This window comes from Crocuta crocuta, unplaced genomic scaffold (genome assembly GCF_008692635.1).
Source record: "Crocuta crocuta isolate KB4526 unplaced genomic scaffold, BGI_CrCroc_1.0 scaffold32, whole genome shotgun sequence".
Lineage (NCBI taxonomy): Eukaryota > Metazoa > Chordata > Mammalia > Carnivora > Hyaenidae > Crocuta > Crocuta crocuta.
This window is the reverse complement of record NW_027529424.1, coordinates 10,914,127-10,926,982: the sequence shown is the minus strand read 5'-3', so window position 1 is coordinate 10,926,982 and position 12,856 is coordinate 10,914,127.

Genomic DNA, 12,856 nt, shown 5'->3' with positions numbered 1-12,856 from the left:
GCAGGGCAAGGCTCTGTGGCCGGATGGCAGAACTCACATTTCATGACTTTTTCAGCTGGTGCTTCTCCACAGGGGGATAACTGTGACAACGAGCGTGTCCTAGATGGTTCTCAGCGTGCCCCCGAGCGGTAACAAATGTCCTCTCACACTGTTGACATGTGCGCGGCCAGGCGCATCATGACAAGGACTGGAGCAGGTGTGGCCAGCTCCATCAGGGGAGGCTGGCAGATTCCCACCCTCCACCTCCGCGCCCGCGACGCGTTTCTTCCAAAATACTTGCACGCTTAGCGAAGGAATTGGAGCTACATGAAGATGAGCATTAAGGAGAACACTGAAGCCTGGCTCTGACTGGCCTGTCCTTATTCAAAGTGCCCCAGAACGTGATCATTTGTTTCTTTCATGTTTTAGTGCACCTTCAGGAGTCAGGGTCTGTGCAATATTTAAAAGAGAAGCTAAATTTTTAATTTCTGAGCCAAAGGCCCCGGGTGACTTTCAAGTTCCCCCTGATTCTTCTGATTTTTACACTGGTTCAAAACCACAGTTCCATGTACAGTTGAAACGGTATCTTCTCCTGTGCATGACTTCTGCATTTAGTATCCAGTCCTGGGCTCCGTGCGCGGGGTCTCGGGGACGATCGTAGCGCTCCTCGCCTGCGTCCACCATTCGACGCTCCCCTCTACCTTGGGAAGAGCCCCTCAGAACGAAGCAGGGTCCTCCCTGCGGCCGGCGAGGCGGGCATGCCCACGCAGAGATGCGGGGGGCTGTTCTTTCGTGAGGCCCTTGATACAGGAAATGAAAGAGGGAACCAATGGCTTCCACCAAGTTAGAGCAGAACCGAAAGTCTGCAAATAAAAATTACGGATCCTTCATCACATTCCCCTGCACAAGCTGCATGAAGACACGCGATTCTCTAAGAGCCGTGCCTTTTGTCGGGAGCTCTTGAGCCATCCTGGTTTCTGTCTCCCGATTTAACTTGACTTGGAAAACAATAAAATACAATAAGAAAAACACAATGTTTCCCTGCTCTGCATGTGACGTGCAGGGAAGCCATTTCTCTTGCTCCGGGACCTGACCTCCCTGTGCTCAGCTTGACCTTCTCTCCTGGGTGTTTGGGAAAGCAGAGAAACACCTCTGACCCTGACCTTTGGTTTTCTTTCTGGGCCAAATATTTGGAGCTTTCTAAAGAAAGTATATTGAGATAAAGCCGTTGGACTGCGGAAAAGGTCAGGCAGAAAATAAGTTATACATATGTATTAAATAGTATCTAATTTGTTAAAGACCAAATGGGCTGCACAAACGATTGCAAGCCCAGGTGATCTGTGCAAGGGCCCTGCTCCAGCTGTGTACGCCTTCATCCCTTGGGTTCTTGCTCTTGATTTGCCGAAGTCACCAAAGTTAGAAAACAGGACGTACGCACTCCCAGCTTTCTGTACATCCTTGCGAGTCTAGCTTTTGATCCATACCCATCCCGAAAAGTGTTAGAAGGCCAGATGTGCGTGATTTTTTTGCACTTTGTGGGGAGAAAAGGGAACCGGCCTTTGTTTCCAACCTTCAGAATTTTCTTTAACGCAAATAAGTAAGCTCGAATTCCTTACGCGTTAACACTATGCTCCAGCATTAGCTCTTGGGAAACATCCGGAGAGCTCACCCTACGGCTTGACATAACCTTCCCAGCGACCTGCTCCTTGGAGCTGACAGCTTAGTCAACGTACGTTTGCGCGTTTCTTTTTCTTTCCATTGAGGACACGGCCAACAGGTAGACTTCAAATGAGGTGAAATTCGGGAACCCAGGCTTTTATGTTGTGAACGCGCCTTGTAAAATGTTACCGTGTCCACATATTTTAATAAGCATTCAGTATTTATTAAGCCTGGCGGAGCTTACGCAATACTCCTTTAAATGTGTTTGTGGATTTTATTGTTTGTAACGGGGAGCACTCGAAGCAGACGTCCTGTCACTCGGGACTTAGCGAAGGCACGTGCGGCCGTAGGATAGATTGATGCCTGAGAATTCGGAGGCGTGTCGTAAACGGTCTTGAAAACGAGAATAATAGTTTCTTTATTGGATTAACTGTGGGGGATAAATAACATTAGAGAATACTATTTATGCTAACATAAAATTACCCCCAAAATAATTATTCAGAGAATAAATTATTGCAGCCAATAGTCATGAGTAAGGCGCCCATGCGATCCCTGTCACATCTGTCCCTGTACTGCTCCAGCCCACACGATACTGAATCCGTGCACCTGACCGACGCTGCCCTAAACAGTCGTCCCCTGACCCTCCCTTTCTGTACCCCAGAAAATTAAATCCCCTACACTTGGACAGAATGGAATTAGTATTTGCCAAGTACATATTTTCTATTATCCCCATAAGGTTTTGGCTGTTTTGATTCCCCCATAAAGGTTTGGAAAGAAGATAGCGTCCTTTTTACACAGCTGTTGCCCCAAAGGCTCAGAGAGGTCGAGTGACTGGCCCACAGCCACCCAGCTCAGTGTGTCAGGCAGGGCTCAGACTCGGTTCTCACCCCACCGCACACTGTTACTCTGTGCTGCCTCCACGGGCTACGTCCATGGCCAGCGAGCCAGTTTTTCGAGGGCACACCTCACATTTCTTCGGGGAGTCTTGCCTGGGCCCTTCCCTTTCTGCAAGGCTCCTGTCTGTCACATGCTTAGGAGATAAAGTCCGCTGAAGTGTGTCAGGCCTGGCGGATCTTCCCAGCACGGGAAGGATGGGCGAGGAAAGTGCAGATTCTCGCTCGACTGCCGCACCCCAGGTGCCTGAGCTCTGAGTCACGGGCGGCCGTGGGGTGCAAGCCCGGGGAACCGAGTCACCGTCGCTTCCTCCGTGTCCTGCACAGATGCTGCCCCCGATGAAGGGGCAGCCACCCCACCAGCTCCCCACCAGCCTCACAAACACCCCAGGTGTTCTGGCCCCGTCTACACGATGTTACCACTCAGGACGGAGCCAGGAACTGAGGCAGAAGACGCTCGCTGTCTGCGGGGTGTCGAGCACTGGCCAGGAGGTGACCTCGTCCCCTCCCGCATCGCCGGCAGAGCCACCGAGGCTCCCGGGATCCGAGAGGCACACGTCCCATGTCCCCTGTCTCCACGTCAGACATCACAGGTGGATGCTCCCAGGGTTTAAGTGAGTTCACAGCTTCCGGAGCTGCTGATCGACTCCAGTCTGATGGATTCCACCTTCTAACCTATGGCCTGTTCAGAGACTTGTCCCCGAGGGCGCTGGGCTCATCGGTCACTCCTTCTGCTGCACTCGTAGGAAGAGGGGTGGGCGGCCAGCGTGAGCCACTGAGCCGGGCGGGGCGTGTCCAGAATGCAGAAGGGACATTTCACAAAGGGAATGATCTTCCTGTTCATTTTTTTAAAAGTTTATTTGAGAGAGAGAGAGACAGAGAGAGAGAGAGAGAGACAGAGAGAGAGAGAGAGAGAGAGAGAGAGAGACAGAGCACAAATGGGGGAGGGGCAGAGAGAGAGGGGAGAGAATCTGAAGCAGCTCCAGGCTCTGAGCTGTCAGCACAGAGCCCGACTCAGGGCTCGAACCCACGAACGCTGAGATTGTGACCTGAGCCGAAGCCGGACGCTCAACCGCCTGAGCCCCCAGGCGCCCCGGCCTCCTGGTCACTGTGTGGAGACAAGCACTGTTGGTGACGGGGACACACCAACAACGGTCGCTGCGTTTGTTCCGTGGCTGCAGGTCTGAGGCCGTTTAGCTCCCGATGTTTCCTCCGTCCGGGACCGCTGTGAACGTGAGCCTTGGAGATGACGGTGTCGCGTGTGGACACTGATCTGCTCCCGAGCTGCCCTGTCATAACAAGGTGAGTTCACCCAGTGCCTGCTAATGTCATCATCCGAGTGGGGCTTGTCCGCCAGCAACGCCTGTCCTCTCCATAAGGAAGGAGCTCGCAGATCGTAGGGACCGATACCGACCGTGAGGCACAGACGAGCCTCTCTGGCGGCGAGCGCACCCCGTGCGGGCGGCGGGCAGCGGGCAGCGAGGGCTGCGGTCTGCCGTCCTCAGCGCTGCAGGTCGTCGGCTGGGGTGACTTGCGGGAGCGGGATGCCCACGCACGGCACGTGCTGCCCGCAGGTGGACGAGACACGCCGGCCGGACAGCAGTGTCCCCGAGAGCTGGCTTTCACCTGCTCAAAGCGCTTCTGTATCTCTGAGTTCTCTGGACGCACCCAACAACTTCAGGAGGGTGTCCTATAATTCTTGTTCCTCTTTTGCACAGAAGAAAGTACTGGAATAATCCAAGCCCGAGTGGCCTGTGGTGTAAATTGCCTGCCTCGACACCAGGTCCCAGGAGACGCCCCTCATAATGTGATCTGTGGTCCCAGCGACTCCCCACGTCGACGGCCCCACCGTCACAGACCAAGACCAGCAGAGCTCCAGGCTCTCAGGCTCGGGTGCGTTTTGTACGGTCCTGAGACGTCCTGAAAGGGTGTTTCCCAGTGATGTTCACACGGATCCAGGGAATGAAGAAGAGTCATTAAATGGAATGGTGGCTAAGAAACGTTGCATCCAAGGACTTGGGACAAAAGCAGCCCGCCCCGAAGTGAGCCATTTGGAGAAAACCGGACTGGGGTTTCGTTTCCCGCCCCCTCTGAGCTCCGGGAACTGCCCGAGGGACGCAGGCACGAGCCTGGCACTCAGTACTGGCTGGGGCACCTGAGACAGACTCACAGCCGCGGCACCCAGGCCTCGGCCAAGGGGGTGCTCCAGGGAGGGATTTGAACACGTTCCCAACGCGGCCACTGCGTCCTGTTACCTACACCTGGGAAGAGAAAGCACGCACTTTGCAGGTCCAGCCGGAGCAGTGGCAGCTCAGTCATCTCTGGACCCTGAAGAAAAAGAGGGACACTGACGGAATGGAGGAAAATCACCATCAAATGACTTGCAGAGAGGAAGCGGGAAAAGGCAGCGGGCTGTGGGAAAGGAGGCTGGGGTTTGCAGACGTTTAAACTAGCTACCTGGGAACCCCCGGCTTATGCCCGAGCTGACTTTGTGTTTAGTTTAGAAGTGATATGTCAAAACACTTGATTATTTATTTAAATTTGAATGGCAGGGGGCAGAACTCACTCTTACAAAGTTTCACTTTCATTTCCCCCCAGTGGCTCTACTCAGAGGCTGGTGGCTCTTTCTGGAGCATTCAGTGCTTCAATGCGTTTGTCGGAGGGGTAAGTCCTTTTAATTCATGTAAAGTTGAGAAAAGGGAACTCACGTAGGTAGATGTGTTGCCCCGGCCGTGTTATTGGGGATCCGGTTTTGTCAGGTTTGTGGATTTCCCTGATCATTTTCCTCTGATCTCCAACAGTATCATCTTCTCAAAAAGCTTTTTTAATTAATTAATTTATTTTTAATTTCTTAATGTTTTACTTATTTCTGAGAGAGAGAGAGAGACAGTGTGAGCAGGGGAGGGTCAGAAAGAGAGGGAGACAGAATCTGAAACAGGCTCCAGGCACCGAGCTAGCTGTTAACACAGAGCCCGATGTGGGGCTCAAACCCACAAACCGTGAAATCATGACCTGAGCTGAAGTCGGACGCTCAACGACTGAGCCACCCAGGAATCCCTGGAAAAGCTTTTTTTTTTTAAGTTTATTTTTTTTTAAATTTATTTTAAGAGAGATAGAGAGCAAGCAGGGGAGGGGCAGAGAGAGAAGGAGACAGAATCCCCAGCAGGGGATGTCAGCCCAGAGCCCAACGCGAGGCTCGAACTCATGGACTGTGAGATCATGACCTGAGCTGAAATCAAGAGTTGGGCGCTCAATGGACTGAGCCACCTGGATGCCCCTGCAATAATGTTTGTATCTAAGGTGACAGGGGAGGAAAAAGAATGACCACAAACTAGATCAAATGAGTGATTGGGTTTTATTTAGAATTAAGGTATGAGGACGCCTGGATGGCTCAGTTGATGAAGCATCTGACCGGCTCAGGTAATGATCTCAGTCTGTGGGTTCAAGCCCCGCGTCGGGCTCTGTGCTGACAGCTCAGAGCCTGGAGCCTGCTTCAGATTCTGTGTCTCCCTCTCTCTCTGCCCCTCCTCCACTTGCATTCTGTCTCTCTCTCTCTCTTAAAAAATTAAAAAAAGAGAATCAAGGTAGACATGCTGCTGGCAAAAGGAGCGAAGTAGTGACAGAGCACTTATGCAGTCATTCATGCAATCATTCATTCACTGGGCGGGCAGGTGCAGCGCGCCCACGCTGGGGGCCGAGCCCTCAGAGAGGAGCATGCCGTTCACGTTCACGGACTCCTACTGTGGAGAGTGAGAGAGACAGTGAAGAAGCCCAGAGAAGAGGCAGGTGATGGAGGTTCAGGAGAGCAGACGACACTGGAGCCTGGAGGGACTTCTGAGGTGGCTCTCCCAGGACGGGGTCATCCATGCCCGAAATGCCATCACACCTTGGGAAGGATGGGCAAGACCTTCTCTTAATACGATTCAACCCCCTCATGGTAGAAATGAAAACAAATTCCACGTATGTATCTGTTCAGGTCCGTGGTCAGTGTTCGGTGGTAGAATCTGCCACGCGGGTCCAGAAATCAGGGCGTGCACATGCCTGCCCTCCCCACACCCACCGTGGGCGTGATTCCTGACTGCAGGGGGCTCAGTGCTCAGTGGGGACGGGGGGGTCCTAGGACTTGTATCAGATCTGATCCAACATGAGTCACAGGAGCTTTGAGGGTGCTGGCGAAGGGGCCGCGGAGAGTCGCACACAGGCGCAGTCGTCCCTGCCAGGCTGGCAAGCGTTTATGGAGTGCCAGACTGACGGGCAGTGATGTGACTTGTGTGCAGGGGACCACAAATTCTCAAGGGCTGCTTTGAAAGGCCCACCTCCCGGCCACGAATTACAAAGGACAGATAAAAGCGCCAAGGTGTCTCGCATTGAATATCAAACAAGGCAAATAAAAAGCAAAGCACAGAAGCTCAGAGGAGACCCCTGTGGACCGGTGTGGCCTGGGATGCTGGTGGAGGGGTCAGCTTATCCCCTAAGGCTTGTAGGAAAGGGTCCGACTCGGTCTTAGGGTTCTCTGCAATGTCTGGGCACCTAGGGGGTCCCCTCACTGCCACTCACTGGCTGTTGAGAGGATGAGTGACTGAATGAATGAATGAAGTATGGGCTTTGCCCTCAGATGTTCTGTCACTGACTCATGTGGACTTCAGCTATGGGGAGGCTGAGAAGATGAACATGGGTCTGACCGGGAGCCCAAGCACTTCATACAGGAGCACCTGCTACGTCTATGGAGTCTAATTCCTGACGTTCATAAGATGGCTGCACAGACCTGTCCTAAGAAGAGGGCTAAGCAGAACCTACCGTGATGCAGGACGAGATGGGCTGGCTTGCCCCTGGCTCCGCCTCCCCCTGGCCTGGCCGTGGGGGTTACCGGACCGCGCCTCAGGTCCAGTCTGCGAACTGAGAGCACTCACAGCCGCCGCCTCACCACTGTGAGGAGCAAAGGGGAGCCATCCTCACGTTCTTGCTGGTCAGCGTCATTACCCAGAGCGGTCGCCTGCGTCAGAGTCCACTGGGGCTCTCAGTTGTCAAAAGATAACGGCCACTGAGACTACTTTACGAACAACATCGACAAATAGCAACAGCGACACCAAAGCAACACAAACAACAACAAAACACAAAAAGCAATGCAGGAAAGGAAAACCCAAACCTCTGCAAACATGGGGTGTTTTATTTTCACTAAAAGTAACGGAGGCATAGAAAAAGGGGGTGAACATAAAAAACACACAAACGAGCAAACATCAGTTTAACTGAAATAAAAAAGGAAAGAAATCCGGCCAATATGTGTGTCTGAATGTAGGCATAGGAATATTAATTGGATAGAGCGTACGCCAGACAAAGTGGCTTCTAGCCTGGATGCTGATGCCTGGTGATGGACCAGGTTTTCCACGCTCCTAATCCACGGAGTCAGGAAGAGTGTCAGAAGGTAAATAATGCAATAACCCCACTGGATTTTGATGAGATATCCGCATAACGGTCACTGAAGCACAGCCCACCTGATTCAGAACAACGGACCCTTCTCGAGATTTACAGCCACTCCAGGAAACTGCAGGGACACCGGCGACTTCTCGGCTGCTGGTCATTTGTCAAAAACACTGTGAATTCAGTTCGCTGAAGCTGTTGGTCACCTCCATTCTGCCGTGGGCCAGCCCGTTCACGGCTTCTGACGGGAAAGTGACCTAACGGTTTCAGTAGCGTGGCAAGAACTCTGAGTGGAAGCTACGTTGTTGATCATGGAAACACCCCAGGAAGCCCAAGCTTGTCCTTCGCTGGGGTCACCGGAAAAGGTTGTGGAAAATAAATGCGAGTGAAATTTGCCTAATGCGGACCTACAAAAATCTCTTTTTAAATAAATTCAGTGGGGGGAAACAAGGGTTATTTTCCTGAAGAGAAATAAATACCCACCGCACAACGATAACGTCCATCGGCCATCATTTGACCCGTCTCGGACCGCGTGCCGGGTTCCCCCACGTACCTTTTCTCTAGTCCGTCAACAGCCCCGAGAGGGTTTCCACGGTTTAAAGGGTTTAAGAAAGGGTCGCCACAAGCCGGGAACTAATGAATCTCTTTATTTGTAGAGGCCTGTGTGGGAAGGCTCACCGCCCGTTCCCCAGGACACAGCAGAGTACGACTGCTAGAATCCCCTGAAAACGCAGTAACTGCGGGACCGGGTCACCGGGAAAGGTTTCCGAGGGAACTCACAGCTTGAAGAAAGGGCTCCGGGGCGTCTGGACAGCAGCTTTCCCACCTTCTCCAGCAGGTGCCCGGCTGGCAGGCACCGTCCCGCTGTCACCGGACCAGCGAGGCCCTTAAAAGGCAAGGCTCCCGCTCACCTAAGCGCAGGAAGGCCCGTGGGCAGGGCGTGGTGGTCCCGGGGGCCAGAAGCTGCTGGCTGCCTTCCTGCTCACAGTGGGGCTGGGAGCGCCGCCCCCGCCCCCCGCCGGCTCCTGACACACTGGAGGTCTGAGTGTGCGGCAGCCCAGGATCCGACAAGCCCAGGCCCACGGCCTCCGGTGGCTGTGCTGCTCCGCCAAGGGCCCTCACCGCTCTCACTGCTCCCTTAGGTAGATCATTCGGGGTTCGTGGATGCTGCAGGAGCAACCCGAGAGGCGGACGTTCAGTGGCCGTTGCCCAGCAGTCCCGTGGTACCTCGGGCTGCCCGTCCCCACCTTCCAGGCGAGCCCGACGCCAGAGCGGTCATTAACAGAGGACGGCCATGGGTCGGTGTCTGGAGTGAGCACAGATGTTCTCTTTCACTTACCTTAACTAAACGGTGTATAGATCAGAATTCCCCCAAAGGCAGTTTTACCATAAGGAGTTACATTTGTACAGTTAAAACATCGGCACATAAAGTATGTCTCATAGACAGCCGGCTCCCTCCCGCTTTGGGGGTGAACAGAACCGCGCTGCTTGGGGGAGGGTGGTGCGCGGTATGCACAGCAGGAGTCAGGACGGGGGCCACAGTGAAGAGCTTTCACATTCTGGTCTCAGGTCTCAGAGCCAGCGAGAGAGGAGGCAATCCCTTCAGGGCTGTGTCACCTGTCCCCTCCCCTCCCCTGTCCCCTCCCGGTCCCTGCATAAGCGGAAAAGCGCCCCCCACAGCACTGCCTGCTCCCTTCATTGATAAAGCCAGCACAGGCCATCACCCATGTTGCTCGTATGGAAGGAAGTCTTGCACAACCAAGGCGAAGTGTGGTAACGTGAAAGTTAAGAAATGCATGAGAACAGAACTGTGCTTAGTCGGTACATGCAAGTCATCCCCAAACGTTCTGGGGTGCCCAGCACTGCTCGGAGCTGCGAAAAGTGCTGATGTGTAGTGTGGGGACACTTGCCCATTATCTACATTGCTGAGCCTTTTAGAAAGTTAATCATTGTTTACAGCAGCTTTGAATTGGGGGCTCTTCATTTAAGGAACTGTTCCAGATCATATGATATCTTTGGGTTGGTTTTTTTTTTTTTTTTTTTTTGGTACAGATTATGTAAAGGGAAGTCAGTGTAAGGGGCCTGGAAACTCAAGTGTGGAGGAACTGACAGTGACAGTGGGCATTCTAGTTAAATCTGCTTTTATTGACAATTCTGCAGTGACCACTCAGCCCAGCATGGCTCCCATAAGGACATGTGGCATCCAGACTCTTCCTTAGTCTCTTTTTACCCACAGACGTTTAGAGAAAATCCTCATTAAAACTACGTAGAGTGAAGCAGAGAGACCATGTTATAAAATAAACCTAGTTAAATACACTTTGTTGTATTGCCTCATTTGTGTGATGCATGGATCTAATTTTCCTCTCTTTGTGTCTTAACTATGTACATTAGGTGATGCTTACCAATTAATGCAGGATGTCACATCTCCAATTGCTTTCTGTATCTTCTTAAACATTAAAAATAAATACAGGCCATCTGTCTCATATCTTGAAAGCAATTCAAAGTGGTTACTTTTGTTTGCTCGGGATTACAGCACAGTTTATAGCTTTAGTGCCTCTGAATTGTAAGAAAGTTCTGTCTCCATTTCGTAAATGTAACTTCATTGTAAAGTGCATCTCATGGAATGAGCAGAAGGCTCTCAGAAAGCTTGGACAAGACAGAAAGCAGGGGCGGGTGGCGACGGAAACCTTGGTCTCTGGCATTTGGGAGGACGCGACTGAATGCCTAGCTCGCTGTTTCCTGGCCGGGCCATCTGGGGAAAGGAGCCTCAGTGACCCCATCTGTGAAGCGGGGATGACACCTCTTGTGTGGTGTGCTCCGGGAAACATATACAGATACACGCACACTCCCAGAGAGACAGAGACAGACTGAGGGAGGGAGAGGGACCCCACTTCCTACCCAACTCCCGGGGAAGGTGTAAGAAGTAGTAATCATCACCCGACTTTGGCAGCGGAGCAATTCAGTTTGAGGATTGTGGTGGGAAAAAAAATAGCTCAGAGTAGCAGGAGGTTAAATCCTAAGAAAGGAACTACGTAGAAAAGCTGTGTTCTTTCTCCATAGCAATTAAAATAGGAAGATAAACAACTTGACTCCAATCAGCCCCACCGCCCCTCGAGCGTCCAGGTCAGCTGGGATGTGTGGAACCGGACTGGTGCTTTGGGAGAACTCGACACACCTTGGATCCGCCAGGGCTCCAATGGTACTTTTCGAAGAGGTTTTTAAATAAATGAGTAAGTAAGTAAATAAATAAATGGTATGCCATACAGCACCAAAAGCCTGACTAACTTAACTATAATTAAAGGGGCAAAGGGCAATTTGAGAACGTTCCATTTTCCATTCTAAGGCAGAGCCATCTTCTCCACAATAGTTTCTACTGTAGTGCCAGACGAGGTTTTCTAGATCCGAGCCGAGCGTTCTGAAAATGGTGAACGTGTAATTTGAAATCCACCCTATACTCACAGACCACAGAATTGTAGCGCTGTGCAAAATGCCAGACACATGTGACCTGCCCCAGAATATTTCAGCAATAAGAACATGGAGGTCCAGCGCCACACAGCAAATTGGCCGAAAGCACACGGCTGGTTCCAACAGGAACGTACCCTTTCTTTGGAGCTGGGCTGCAACAAACTCGTGAAGCACAGTGAAATTTCCTTCACTTCTATAAATACCCTTGGTTTACAGCTGACTCCCTACATGACAGTCCTTCTAACAGCCTTATTTGAACATAACTGAGGTGTTCGGCATAGTCTTCGCATGACAGAGTGGTCGAGACTCACTAGTAGCCGAGAATGTATGATCGAGCCTTTATTTAGCCGCACAGTCAGGGCAATCCGACTATTAGTCATCCTGACATGTGCTTCAGAACCCTGCACACCCAGCGAGTCCCAGCAGTGATCGCGCTTCCTGCTACCGCCCACACTGCAACTCTTTGCAAATCGCTGATATTTTTACTGCAGTTCTAGAAAGAAAATTACTTAACATTCCTAATCTGGGGAGGCATTTAAACCTCCCCTCCCTAATTATAAAATTAAAAGCCAACTAGTGTAAACCCCATATATGCAGCAAAATGAAGATGCACTAGGAAGATCTGTAGCAAGCAACTGAAAAACAAGAACTTCCTTAAACTGGGAGCGACGTGAAGAAGCTTGTTCCTGCGGAAATTTCCATAATCCCATAGCCCTGAGTTCTGGAAAGCACACTGATGTTACCCCATCTCCACTGAGTCTTAATATGAATTGAAAATGGACTTGCACACTACGAATGGAGTTGCTACGAATCACACGGGAAGACTGAGACCAAGAGTGAAAGGTACTCACACGAAACATTGCTGAAAACTAAAAGCTATTGTATTTTTGCACAAACTACATCTAGTACATCCTGCCGGCCCTAAGAAACAAACATGTAAAACCATGGGATCACGTAAACAATCTTTTACTTTTTGCCCTATTTTACTGGGCCAATCAGTAAAGATATATTTTATTTAAAAAATTTTTTTTTAAATGTTTATTCTTTGAGACAGAGACAGAGACAGAGTGCAGGCTGGGGAGGGTCAGAGAGAGAGGGAGACACAGAATCTGAAACAGGCTCCAGGCTCTGGGCTGTCAGCACAGAGCCCGATGCGGGGTTCGAACCCATGAACTGTGAGATCATGACCTGAACTAAAGTCAGACGCTCAACCGACTGAGCCCCCCAGGCGCCCCAGTAAATATATATTTTATATAAAAGAGTGAGTTGAAGGCCAGGGTATGACTCTTGGGCCAGCTGCCTCTCCTCTGTCATTTCTACCTTCCTCGGAGCAACACTGGGCGGGATCGTCTTAGCTCCCAGGACAGGCTGCGATTGGAAAAGTCAGTGTGGTGTGGGGCGGGGCAGGGTAGGGAGGGGGGGCAGGGGGTGGCCCTCAGGCT